This window comes from Pyrgilauda ruficollis, unplaced genomic scaffold, assembly GCF_017590135.1.
Source record: "Pyrgilauda ruficollis isolate IOZ18807 unplaced genomic scaffold, ASM1759013v1 scaffold24, whole genome shotgun sequence".
NCBI lineage: Eukaryota > Metazoa > Chordata > Aves > Passeriformes > Passeridae > Pyrgilauda > Pyrgilauda ruficollis.
Genome location: NW_024523648.1, coordinates 7,205,227 through 7,217,195, shown reverse-complemented (window position 1 = coordinate 7,217,195; position 11,969 = coordinate 7,205,227). Strand labels below are relative to the sequence as shown.

The 11,969-nt window shown below is 44.0% G+C and overlaps 1 long non-coding RNA gene across 2 annotated transcripts; it reads right to left on the bottom strand.

The window, feature by feature from the left end:
* Positions 1-535: 535 nt before the first annotated feature.
* LOC121354895 lies at positions 536-10,021 on the bottom strand. Of its 2 annotated transcripts, none has more exons than XR_005955355.1 (3): positions 9,900-10,021; positions 5,786-6,028; positions 536-4,159 (listed from the first exon to the last, which is right to left on the bottom strand). It is a non-coding gene; the product is annotated as an uncharacterized LOC121354895 (long non-coding RNA). The 2 variants fall into 2 exon arrangements; XR_005955356.1 differs by having other exon boundaries at positions 5,786-6,025; positions 9,900-10,012.
* Positions 10,022-11,969: the final 1,948 nt, after the last annotated feature.

Genomic DNA, 11,969 nt, shown 5'->3' with positions numbered 1-11,969 from the left:
TGCAATGTCATGTTTACAGTATTGTGGTAGCCCCCAAGATTTACCCAGTCAGGCAATAATTGTGGCAGAAACACTCAGGGCAGGTCATTACTTTGCAAGGCCCTCAATTCAGCTTTTTTTGGGGAAAATAAAAATAGAGAGCTGCTGCCTTGAGTACTACTGAGCAAGACAAAAACCAGTGTCTGGCTAGAGATTGCCCATGAGCTTTATTTTTAAGAGGGTTAGCAACACTGTGATGTTGTTCCCATGCTGTGCTGATATTTAGTCCTGTCTGATACAAGAAGGGACAGTTTCAGCAGCTCGGGGTGGTGTAGCCTGACCCTCTCTGTTTATGCAACCCCACTTTCCTTGTGGAGGACTTTGCCTGTGCTTTGCTACTCTGGAATGCTTCCTCTCAACTGGTCATTGGGATTGGAAATGCCTTATTGCTTTATGTACTGAAATATAGCCTCTTATTCTCTGTCTTTTCCTCATATTCTCTTCACCGAATGGAGGTGAGAGCTACCGATCTGTTTATAGCCACTCACTTCTCAGATTCCCATATTTCCTATTTATTTACTTTAAGAAAGTCTGTGTACAGAAAATGCTGAGAAAGTGCATGGCAAGTGACAAGAGCCATAACTTGGAGTGGCATTGCCTGGGTCTGCACCAGTTTATTGGCAGGCCCCTGGCAGGTGAGATTTGAGAACACCCTTAACTTGGAGCCTGCCAGGTGGTCTCTGGGATCTCTGCATTGCCATCCGGTTGCTCCAGAGGAAATAAAGTCACAGGTCAGATCCTACCCACCTGCTGTCTACTGGAGTATGCGTTGTCCACTCGCAAAAATTCTGAGAGAAAGAAAGTCAGAGGAGCCAGGACTGAAGATTTTGCTGCTGCTGGTACGCAGAGGCATAGCGAAAAGTTTGGCTGCAGCTTTTGCAGCAGAGAGCTGAGTGGAGGAGCCTTCTGAAATGGAAACTGTCTGGTAGCCTGGGAATTGTCTTTGGCGCACCTCTCCGTAAACTACACCCAGGCGTTCCGGTGTCGCTGGGAGGAAACTGGAGATGGGTCCGTGCTCTCCGTGGCTGAGAGCAGCTGGGAAGCACGGCGGGAGGAAGCGGCCTGGGGCTGGTGCCTGCTGGCTGCTGGAGCGTGTTTGTGCTGGGGCCGGGGGTGCTGCATGGGCGGCTCTGCTCGCAAGCTGCAAAAACAACCAGCCGGCCCATCATCGTGGCTGTTGTTATTGGAGAGGTTGGGAAAATGGGATGCGGACGTTTCGGCACTTAAAAGCATCAGCAATCTCCATAATTCATCTCACTGTTCTTGCTGATATGGTTAATTTTCAAAGGTTTGGGCATGATTGTATTAGATTCTGTAAATATCGGAAATAATTTCCCAGAAATATTTTTTTTCAAGCTTGTTGGTTAAAGGTGGCATAAATTACACTTTTATTGCTTTAATGAACAGGCTATTAACAGACACTGTGATAGAAGAGCAACACTTTACACAGACATTCAACTTATGATTATGCCATACTGTTTTATAATGACCTGAAATTCTATATTGGAGAAGAACACACATTGTTTTAATTATCTTGATGATACAACAGCTTTATAGAACTTGCTACAGTTCAGATGCAGGTATGATTCATACGAGGCATAAGAAAATTACTCAGGAATATAATGTCACTGGTGATAATAATCATTGTTCATATGCTCTTTAAACAGAGTAAAAAGAGCATGTATTGTTTAAGGTTGCCAACACCAGGGGATTTCCACTTTTCCCAAGTGGATAGAACAGTTTTTTACAGTTTCCCCACGCTTGGCTCAACACCAGCAAGCCTACCTCTGCAGGTGACAGCTCAGCTGCCCAACCTGTCGGGTGTCATTGCACAACCTTCCTTGTTCGCCTGTACAGAGTTGTGGTATATGGCTAAGTCCTGGCACAGTGCAGCTAGGTTAGCTCACAGCCAAGAAAGGAAAGACTGCTGACCCTCCGTCTCTGGAAGCTCCATGAACAACTGGCACCTCAGGAGTGGTGCCGGTTGATCTCTGGATAAAAGTGATTTTTTGCAGTCCTTCCCTTCTTTATGTTCCATGATATTATAATAGTTTTGATTGTACTTGAACACCTGCTTGATCAGTAGACATGGCCTGTCATGATTCTTATTGTAGAATATGGCTTTTTTTCTGTATTATGATCTTGGTTTAATTAGAAACTGACTGTAATATTCTCTTAATTTTCACCCCTGGTTTCTCTCATCTGAAGCTGTGTCTGTAGAGTGCTTTCCAAGACCACATCTTCAGACCCTGATTTTTGCAGTCATCCTCTTACTCTGTTGTAGAATCTTTACATGCAGAGGCTGTATGCAAACACAGAGTACTGGCTGTAATGTAGTTGCAGTATTGGATACAAATAAATCAGTTCCAGCTGCCCTGCACTGTAGCCAAGAGTTTCCAAAGCATATCTGGAACACAATAATAATATAATTTCGGTAGAATTTAATGAGGCTGTAACTCCAGAGACAGGTAGTGGGCATAACTGTAATTCAAGAGTTTAGTTTCCTGAATCCTAAAACAGATTCATGGCTTCAGTGGATGTTCTCCTGAATGTATCTCAAATAAAAGACATGCTTGTTTTTACATTGTTTTCTCTGCTGCACTCATCATATCGCTTTCTCATCCTCATCTGTTCTTTGGCTTTTGCCCTGCTTTTATGAGTTCCTCTCATGCTCCCATATTATACTGGTTCACAAAAGTTCACTCATAAAAATTTCAGTATTTATTTACCTTGTGCTACTTTCTTATTATAGCATCTCTGAATGTACTGTACATTCCTGATTCCAGAGTAGTACATGGTGCTGGGAACGCCTGGGTGACAAACTCCATGCATGTATCTGGGATTACATCCACACACACACACCATTTTACATTATTCTTTTCACTTGTACATCAACTACCAAAGTGTTTTAGCTTTTTCTTCTCTTTGTCATAATTCTTTTAAAACTAAATGAATATGATTGCAAATAATGACAGATTATTTCTTGTGTTCATTAGAATAAAAATTCCTTGTGAAATCCTACTTCACATTATTACAATTGCTCAATTAAAGGATCACCTGGAGTTTTACTTCATATTTCTCACCCTGATCTAAAACTTAAGGTGCATCACCCTGTGGTTGGTACTGCAGGAGGACTTGAACTTTAAATGATATTTGACTTTTACTTTACATTATACCTTTTATGACTTTTACCTTTTACTGCTTTCTGTAGGAAGAGGTCTGTGTCAAAATGGGCATAGCATATCATTCTTTTTTTTAGTGTTAGATTCTTCACTTTTAATTTTTCATCCATTATTAATTTTTTGCCTTCAGTTAGATCCACTCTTTCTTGCCCCCTTAAAATTCAAGTGGTTTGAAAAGGTCTCTGATTCACCACTGGCACCACTTCAGCATAATGCCAGAGTCATTTGACTTGTATATGAATAGTCACAGCTTTCATTGGAAAAAGGAGTGCAAGAGCCAGGAAAGAAATGTACTATCACCTCTCCCAGGCCACCTGCCTGCACTGGAGGAGGTAAGGAATTCCAGGACAAGCTGATTTTTAAACCTAGCACAGCAAATACATTCAGAAGACATTACTTTATAAGTCATTCCAAATGTTGGATCAGTTCGTCCTCTGAAGTCATAATATGATGCAGCTACTTTCAAAATCCATCTGCCAGCCAGACTGAGTAATTAAACTCCTCTCTCCTGCTCCCTCATATAGCCTCCCTGAAATGCTCCAAGGTCTGTCCCTCCTTCCCTTCTGCTGCAAGGTCTGAGAGGTCACCTGGCCCTGGGGCAGGTGGCTGCAGGTGTCCCTGCAGTTGGAGACCAAAGGGTCTGAGCTGGCCAGGCTGCTGGCCTGAAATAAACCCACGGGATCCAGAAGCTGCCTCTTCAGATAGGTGCATTCATCCACGTGCATCAGCACTGGTGCTGTGGTAGCCAGCAGTTATTTTGCAGTTAATGCAGTTAATTCCCTGCCAGCCTCCTGAATCCTGTCTCTTCCATATATCTTGGTGAGTCGATGGGGATTTAAACAATATTTGATTTGGAGGTACTACAAGGCAAACGCGCAAGCCATCAAAGGCATGTTTTATAATCGTGGCTTAACATGATTCTTTTCTTTGGCATTTGACTGAAAGAAAAAAGATAAAAAAGTGATTTTAAAAGCCTTATGATTTCAAGCATTCAGAATGTCCCAGCCTTCTATCACTGTGAATCCATTTTCCCATGTTGAAGGGGGAAAGTTTACTCGGGAGTAATAAACAGGTCCCGTGGGGCCGCAGCGTGCTACTGCAGTCATGCACAGAGTCGGCCAGGAAAGGGATGTCAGCCAAAAAGCTTCAGTCCCACACTTCAAAGGACAACACTCATGGGCAACAACTTTATTTTCCTTTTCAAAATGCTCTGATGAGCACTTTGCTGCATTGCTAGTGATACTGTTGAGAGACAATGTCCTGTGCACATGGAAATATAAAAGGATGATTTTTGACATCTGCTGTGGTATCCCAGAAAGGTGGACTGCATCATGGAACAAATTTAGAATAACCATACACCCAACTTCATTACCAGGCCTAATAGGCAGTGGATGAGAATCAAGTTAGTGGGATACTATTTCCTGAAAAGAGGTCATTGCTTCTCCGTGTCTCATTGTTTTGACCTATTTATAGGTTTTTTAAACACTCAAGCACTTAAGGAAAAGCCTTCCTGGAGAAATCTATTGGGAGTGGTTTACCTCCAGATGAGGTAGGTCTTATTTAGCTGGGCAAACATCAAGAGCAGCCCTGGAGATTAATAGTGGGTGGGAGACATGACAAATATGGCCAGCCCTGTTGCCACCCCCAAACCAAGGTAGCAGTGCACTTTCTGATCTGTTTCAGGGCATTGTCTCTGCCTGGATAACCCCTCTGAAATGCTGCTCTGCCTCTTGAGGCTTTTGCTACCATCCCAGGACAACATGTGAAAGAGTATTTTCCCACTGCGTGTGTAGCAATATGCAAGTAGATTCGAGAGCCTGAGAGACAAAGTCAGCCCTCCCCTAGCGTGGTGCTCAAACTGGGGTGAATTTACTGAGGCTGGGAAGTAGAGTAGGATTCTAACACAAAGCCTACATTTCCTAGTGCAAAGCATTTGGTAAAGTCCTCCTGCAGTGGACAGGGCTGGAATGGATTGGATCTTCATTTATAAAGTGTCAGCCTCATGGGTGACAGAACCTGGAATTAGCACTCACTGGGTTGTGCAGCCTCATGGATAATCTCAGTATATGTTGTTGTAGGTGCCTACTGAAAAAACTTGAGTCCTGGAAAATTCTTCATCAAACAGAGTAAATGGAAAGGTTTTGTTCTGTAAAGTCAGTGGCCTTTGCAAATGTGAATTTTAGCAGGAAAGTTCACAGAGAGTGATCTAAAGTTTTACAAATCCAATTGAAGGAGGCTAACAAAAAGCTTGGGCTAAACTATTATTCTGGAGGGTTGTTCCTCTGAGACTTCCTAGAGGTCATTACTAATGCTGTGTGTCACAAACACTTTGATCTGGCAGCAGAAGTCCTTGGAGATGGCAACAACTGCCTCTCATCTTGCCCCAACACTTCTCCTGACTTTGGCCATGGAGAGCTTCCTTCTCAGAATCCAGAAAGGAAATAAAATCAACAGGGCAGCATAGTTAAGCAGCTAATTTAAACCCATCTCCAAACTGTTGCTATGTCCTCACTGTTTAATACCAAGGAAACCTTCCTAGGAACAAATACACACTGATGTCTCACCTTTTCAGCTGGTCTCTTTGTATCATCCAGGAAGGTTGCTGTATTCCCTGGGAGAAGACTGGCTCTTCCTGGCAAGAGGACAAGTGACTCAGGAATGACTCACTGGTGCAGGAGAACCTGCTGGCAGGAAGACTGTGTCCTCAGTAGAGGCAAAAGTCCTCTGTGCAGCTCAGTCATGGGGAAGTGCAGGAAGGCAGCCTGTACCCAGGTGCTGCAGTGTGACAGTCTGATGGCACAGACCTGCTGAAGGGAAGGAAGCCTCAGGGACGTGCAGCATGGCAACAAATCCTCTCAGAGCTGGCCAGACCGGGTGCCCCCCCTGTTCTTGTTCCAGCTCAGAGGGGCCAACACCTCTGCAAATCTACTGGCTTTATCCTTTAGGTAGTTTTTCTAATTCTGCTTTGTTTGCCACAGCATACAGTGCCACAGCCCTCACATCCATCACAACCAGTGGGAGACAGCTCCTGCCCGGCTTCCCTGTGCAGCCCCAGGGTTGGACCATGGAGATGAGGAATGCTGTTCCCTGCCACAGCAGTCAGGGTGCCAATTCACCACCCTTGCCTCTGCCACAAGAGGTACCCAGCAGAGTCCCTTCATGAAATGGATCAAGTGGTCCTGGGCTCGTTATCTTATGACCCAACCAAATATGCTTACAATGGCTGGTATTTATTTCAACAAGTAACCCAGGGAGCGACTGTGTACAGTTTAAAGAGTGAAACATTATTCCTCAAAAGACTTTCAGACTTTGGTTGCTCCTAACATGGACTGTTCTGGGCAGGTCCTTTTCCTTCGAGGTCAAAGTCTTCCATCTTAGCATTCTTCATGGATTTGATACTCCTCTGCTCTCTTTTTTGCCATGTGTAAAATATTCAGTGACAATGATTAGATTAGAAACTGACAATAATTTGAGGAGAGCTGAAGCTAAATTCTGCACAAGAATGTAAGATGAGGAGTGATGAATATTCTCACTGCAGATGGGATAACTAGCAATGTTATTTTCCAATTAAAATTATTTTCCAATGTCATGTGAGGAAAGGAATATCTGAGAAACTGCTGGAAAAATAAGTAGTTAGGCAAGTGACAACTGCAGACGTGCTTTTCTGCTTGGGATGCTGAGGATCACACTCACATGGCTAATATATGATCCTAAAGGAGGAAAGATCAAAGATAGCTGCTCTGTTGATCAGAGATGCCATCAGCTGATCTGAGGCCACAGTAGTCCATGTGAGACCCTGTGTTCTGGCTTTGTGATTCCAGCACATCCCTCTGTGCGCTGCGAGTTGTCCCTTTGTCGTGTCATGTGTCTCTGTGTTGACTGCTCCCCAGGGCTGGTGTGACACATGGGCCGTGCTGTAGCACTGCCTGGGGCAGCCAGGGAGACATCTCTGCTGCTGCTGTGGAGTGGCAGAGTGACTCTTTACAGAACCTCTTTGTTTTGCCTCTTAGCACTCTAAGTACTCTGCTTTCTGTCTAGGTTGGGTGTGGGGGAAAAAAAATGTTCTCTCCTGGCAGAGAAAATTCTAATTGCAGGTGTGAAAAAGTAAAATTATTGTGAAAAATTCCTCCTCAGAGGGATGTCACCAGCCTCGGTGGTATTTCATAAGATATGGCCAGCTCACCTTAGAGATCAAGGGGCGTGGATCCTGGATTTGAGTCTCTGCCAAACAAGTTTAATGTCTTTTTCAGTGAAAGATGTGGAGGACTTGGGAAATCCAGCATACACAATTTATCTTTATTTGAGGTTAAATGGATGATGGACATAGAAGGACAGCCAGATGCTGAAAAAACACTGTTTGTCAATAGTGTCAAAAAGTGGATGACAAAACTGGCTGATGAGAGTGATACAGCAGGCAGTCAGCAGTGGTGCTAAATCAGAATAGAACTTGCACCAAGCATGGTTACCTTGGGATTAACACATGCTGCAATGACCAAGATCATTCTGCCTGGTTATTAGCAAGCTGGGAAAATAATATCATAGAGTCATAGAATCATTTAGGTTGGAAAAGACCTTCAAAATCATTGAGTCCTATCAAACTTAACACTACCAAGTGCACCAAATTGGAGCTGGGTACAAGACACATCAGGTGCAGAAGCATACAAATAAGTTATTACTGGATCACAGTTTTAAAGTAAGAACAAATATGAAATTATATGTTTAGGTCAGAAGTGGACAAGAAATCTAAATAGCTGCACTAGAGTCTTCCACCTCTGATACGGCTCAGGCAGTAATCTGTGAAAAGCTTCAGGTTAGACCTGCAAGAAAACTTAGACAAAAGACAGGCACTGCTGACTGTTAAATCTGAAATAACCTGCAGAATCTGTCTGTTGGCTGCTCCTAGTCTTGGAAATAAAGGCATGAAGGCCTTAAACATTTACACTTCTATCACTAATACCACCTGTGTCTCCATGCATACTCTACATGCAACACAGTGGTGGGTTAAAAGGTCTCCAACCTGCCTTCAGATGGGTTTGCACCTGTAGCTGCCACACCACAGTGCTGTGCAGAAATACCAGCCCAGAAACCTGAAGCTGTGAGTGCTTGCTGGGCTGATGCTGCCAGCAGGCAGAGTAGTCAGGGCAAATGTCTGCACCGCGATGGCTCTCAGGCTCGCTTAGCTGCAGTGTGCTCTGAGAACAGCCACAGGCTGCTCTGAGTGTCTGCTGGGGGGCTGGAAAGAGCTGATGAAGGGCTGGTTTCTGCAGGGCTGTGCAGCTGGGTGCCCGTCTCAGGCCATGCTGAAGGGCTGTCACAAGCAGGATAAATCTTTCTTGCCCCTTCTTGCCTATGAGATCTGAGCTGATAAGAATTCTCTGGAAATGACTGTCAGATTAGGCTGAAAGCTAAACAGGGAAGATGGTGACTAATTCCACCTGTTGATAAATTGCTTAATGCTGAAAGCATTCACTTATTAGGATGAGCAATATTTGAGTCCTGGCTTGGTGAAAAGGATCCTTGACCTTATCCAGCCTCCCAACAATTTCTTCAAGCAGAGACTGACCAAATGTTCTGTGGCGAGGCTCACTGGGTCTCTTGTGCAAAGCACCTCAGCCTCCCTGTTATAATTAAACACGTATTGGTCCTGAGAGAGAACTAAAAAATTAATGTTTGTAATATAAAGAGAATCCAAAGAAGTTCTGGGTCTGCTCCAGTACCTCTTACAAAATCTTCATACTGCATGTGCTTATAAAAACTATCCAATTCAATGCTTAAGTCTACCAGCTGATGTAGGCACTCTTGCCCTACATGGAAAGCAGAGAAAACTTCCTTTATCAGACTTCTGTTCCCATGTAGCTCTGAATACTCTGGGCTGGGAGATGGCATGAAGGTTATTTTCAAACCCTTAATTATGGATTTGCCTAACTTAATTCTTTTGCAATTTATCAAATGAAGGGAAGGAAAAATGATCTTGTGACCGAGGCAGAGGGCTGGCATTCCTGAGCTTGGGATTTTATTCATCTGTTCCCTGGGTTTCCTGCTTGGCCCTGGGCAAACTGCAATCTGCCCATGCCAACATTTCCTCCTCTGTAATGTACCGATAAGGGTGCCTACTTCACAGGGTTTGTTTTAAGCTAAATTCATTATAATACTCTCTCATGTTTTCAGGATTTTTTCCCTGAGATTTGCACTTGTATTGGAAGTACAAAGAATTATTGTAATCACTATTGCTAACAATAATGATGAATGCACTTCAGTTTGGAATGTATGCCTCTCACATGTTTGTTTATAGCTTCATAGCATAATAAATAATTCTGTAGATACAATCTCTTAATCTTGTTCCCCAGCCCTCTGCTCACCCTGCATGAACCTGCAGTTACACTGACAGTCCTAGACCAGAGCTTCAGGGTTTGCTTGGCCTACCACATTCCCTCATGGAGTTTACAATCAGTAGGATCATCCCTAAGTGTAGCCTCCCCCATCACATTATTACCCTGCTATGGTTCCCCAGGCAACAGGATTTGAGGGGAAAGACAGGATCCTATCTCTCCTACAGGTCAGCAGTGGTCTGCATAGTTCCACAGGCAATGTCTTTGCTCCAGGGCTCATGAAGGTCCTACATGAATTGTGGCAATTACAATTTCATGCTCCTGTGAGTGTGAATAGTATTGGCCTTACCATGTCCTTGTGTCTGCATGTACTGATGGTCCCTTCTTCTCCCATTATATCTCTTCCATAATTTTAGGCTTCTCAGCTGTTACTCTGGGATCCTTTTTAAACAGTGATGACACTCACACTGGTTCATGCCCTCAGTGATATGATGGTGGATCTGACGATACTTGTTGAAAGCTTAGCACTGAGACCACAAGTGTGTCTTGATGTCATCCCAGAGATGACATCCATGAATCAGATCAGCATGTTCTGGCCAGCTCAACACACCAGCTCACCTTTCAAGTTGCCTTATAGAGGGATTAGATTTTCTTCTTCTCTTATGTAGTAATAAGAGAGCAAAGAAGACTCCCTTTCAATAGCTAGTTTCAGAAGATCTGTCCTGCATCAAAGCAGCTGAGTTATCTTGACTGAGTTACCTTGGCCCAGAGCAATGATTTGAGGTGACAGTTTCTTGGAGGAGCTGTACCATACTTTTCTGTCCCTTAGTTCCGTGTATGCAAAATTTTCTGCTAAGAACAAACACCTTCCCATCTGGGATTCGTGGGGCTCCTTTAGACTCCTGTGAATATTTAGCAGTTCTTTTCTGCTTTTCTCTTAATGGTTGTCTGCCTGAGGACACTTAGAGGTGGAATTTTCTAAATAACTGCAAATTCAAGGAAACAATCCCCTTCTCAAAAAATCTCTCAGGGGTAAAAATAATTACAGAAGTAAAAATGTGGGGGGAAATGAAATATCTAGTCAAAGAAATGAAACTTTATTTGTTTATTTAACATCAAGAAATATCTTGCCTGTTAGCAAGTGGAAATGTCATACTGCCTATGCCATAGGTTATACCTATACCTAGGTGTGTTTAATTATTTTTTCTCTGCATGAGGACAAATATAGGCATTAGTAGATGTATAGTGCAATGTAAGCAACTTACAGGTAAATTTGCTTGCTGGCATATCTCTGAAAAAAATTCAACTGTTGCAAATAGAAGGAAGGCATCAATGCCATTTATTTTTAACTTTAAAAGAAAGACCACAGAATCACTAGGGTTGGAAAGGATCTCTGGAGACCATCTAGTCCTATTCCTGTCAAGGCAGAATCACCTAGAACAGGTGACACAGGAATGTGTCCAGGTGGGTTCTGAGTGTCTCCAGAGAGGGAGACTCCATGACCTGCCTGGGCAGCCTGTTCTGCTGCTCTGCCACCCCCAGTGTAAAGAAGTTCTTCTCATGTTGAGATGAAACTTCTTGTGTTTTAGTTTATGGCCATTGCACCTTGTCCTGTTGCTGGGCACCACTGAAAAGAGTCTGGCACCATTCCCTAGGCACAGGGCTTTGAGATGTTGTATGTATTGATATCTCCTCTCAGTCATCTCTTCTCCAGACTAAACAGGGCCAGTTCCAGCAGTGTTTCCTCATAAGAGGAATTCCTCCACATTCCTCATAATCTTCCTGGCTCCCCACTGGACCTTCTCCAGTCACATCTTTTCTTTCTTGTACTGAAGAGCCTAGAATTGGACAGAGCTTTCCAGAAGTGCCCTCACTAGGGCTGAGTAGAGGGGCACCTCTATTCAGGCAGATTTTCACCTCCCTCAAGCTGCTGATCGCACTCTTCTTGAGTCACCCCAGGATAACACTGGCCTTCCTGGCCACAAAGCACTGCTGGCTCATGGTCAACTGGCTATCCACCAAGACTGCCAGGTCCTTCTCCATAGAGCTGCTCTCTTGGAGGTCAGCTCCCAACCTCTGTAGGTACTTGGCGTTATTCTCTCCAAGGTGCAGGATCCTACACTTGCCCTTGTTGAACCTCATTAACTTTCTCTCCACCCAGTTTTCCAGCCTGTCAAGGTCCAGCTGAATGGCAGCACAGTCCTCAGGTGTATTGGCCACTGCCCCAATATCATCACCAAACTTGCTGAGGGTAAATTCCATCCCTTTGTCCAGGTCATTGTTGAATAGGACAGGTTGAACAGGACAAGTTGAATAAGACTGGACCTGCTGTTGGTCCCTGGGGAGCGCTACAGACTACAGGCCTCCATCTGGATTCTGCTGCACTGATCACAGCCTTTGAGCTGTGCCATTCAGCCAG